Raw genomic sequence first — 2,157 nt, 5'->3', positions numbered from 1 at the left:
TATATATATATATATTTATATATATATATATATTTATATATATATGTATACATATATATGCGTGTATGTATATATATATGTGTGTGCGTGCGTATGTGTATATATATGTATGTATATATGTATGTATATTTATAGAGAATTAATTAAAGTTAAACATTAGATTTTTGCAATCTATGTCACTATGGGACAGATATACAATCAGTTTTAATGATAGCAGCAATGATATCATTCATCATCATTGCTGCTATCATGATGATGATAATGATGGTGATGATGGTGATGGTGGTAATGGTGATGATGATGACGGTGGTGGTGGTGGTGATGGTGATGGTGATGATGATGATGATGGTGGTGGTGGTAGTGGTGGAAGTGGCGCTGATGATAAAGATGATGAGAAGGAGGAGGGTGGTGATCATGGTGATGATGATGATGGTGGTGGTGGTAGTAGTGTTGGTGATGATGGTGATGATGATGGTGATGATGATGATGATGATGAGGATGATGACAACGACGATGATGGCAGCAGTGGTGGTGGTGGTGGAGGTGGTGGTGGTGGTGGTGGTAGTGTTGGTGTTGGTGTTGGTGGGGGGGTGCTGCTGCTGCTGATGACGGTGATCATGATGAAGGTGATGATGATGATGATGATGATGACAGCAACATTGATTCATGACTGATGTTGATGATGATGATGAATTCTCCTCCCTCACCCCCATCCACATCTCCTATTTGTTCTTTTCTTTTATTTCTCATAATCTCTCAATGCATTTATCATCACTAATCTGCACCATAGTTAATTGGTCTGCCAAACTGGAAGACATGAAGGTGCCTGTTTTGTCTTTGAGAACAAATGTTTGAGGAAGAAGACATTAAGATATCAGAGAACTGAATTCAAAGACAACAAAGAAGTAATACACACACACACACACACACACACACACACACACACACACACACACTCTCTCTCTCTCTCTCTCTCTCAAATGTACACGCATTATGATCATCCTCATTGTTTGACATCCACTTTCTATGCTGGTATGGATATATATATATATATACACTCAAATGCACACACACACATACACACACACTCACATATACATATGAATAAGTAGATACATATATGTATATACATATATACAAATATTATGTGTATTATATATACATGCGCACATGTATATATACATATATCATATAATATATATACATATATATGAATTCATATACATATATATGTATATGTATGTGTTTATATGTATATATGTATGTGTGTATGTATATATATATATATCTATATATATATATATATATATATATATATATATATATATATATATATACATGTATGTTATAATTTAGAAGAAACAGTAAAATGTTGTCTTTATAGTCCTGGAAGTTTTGAATGTTGGAGCAAAGTGCTACGATACATTTTCATTGGCTATTAACGGCAACTGATGCTACGAAAAAAACGTTAAATATAAGCGAAGTAACACTAATAGGTGGAAAAATAAAAAATTAAAAAAAGAAAAAGTACACGCAACTATATTCTCACAATACATAGGCATAAACCTCCTGCGTTCACAACGTCTACAAACATGTATACATACACACACACAAACATATATGTATGTATGTGCCAATACACACACACATGCACACATGCATATATATATATGTATATATGCACACGTCATCCTAATATACAAATAGTTGCTTACATACATAATACATATATATTTTGACATTTATATGTGTATTTTTCGTCCATTTTATGTAATGGTTTTTCATAGTGTCTGTTGTCATTAATAGCTGACAAGAATGTATTGTAGCCCTTCGCTCTGACATTTGAAACTCCGAGTACTATAGTGACAACTTTTACTGTTTGTTCTAAATTATAACATACATAAATAATCGTCTATTTCTCTAATATCGAGGTGTCATTCTTCTGTTGTTACATTTTATTATTATTATATATTATATATTATACATTATTGTATATATATATATATATATATATATATACATATTTATTTATACACATATATACATATATATGCATTATATATTTATATATATATACACAGACATATTTGCATATTTATATATACATGCGTGTATGTATGTATATATATATATATATATATATATATATATATATAT

The 2,157-nt window shown here is 31.0% G+C and overlaps 1 protein-coding gene across 5 annotated transcripts in view; it reads right to left on the bottom strand.

The window, feature by feature from the left end:
- Nucleotides 1-2,157, bottom strand: part of LOC106867691 (tumor protein p53-inducible protein 11) — a 553,124-nt gene that overhangs the window by 504,539 nt on the left and 46,428 nt on the right. The gene's annotated exons all lie outside the window — the stretch shown is intronic.

This window comes from Octopus bimaculoides, chromosome 7 (genome assembly GCF_001194135.2).
Source record: "Octopus bimaculoides isolate UCB-OBI-ISO-001 chromosome 7, ASM119413v2, whole genome shotgun sequence".
NCBI lineage: Eukaryota > Metazoa > Mollusca > Cephalopoda > Octopoda > Octopodidae > Octopus > Octopus bimaculoides.
The sequence above is the reverse complement of the archived record's forward strand: the minus strand, read 5'-3'. Positions and strand labels throughout refer to the sequence as shown.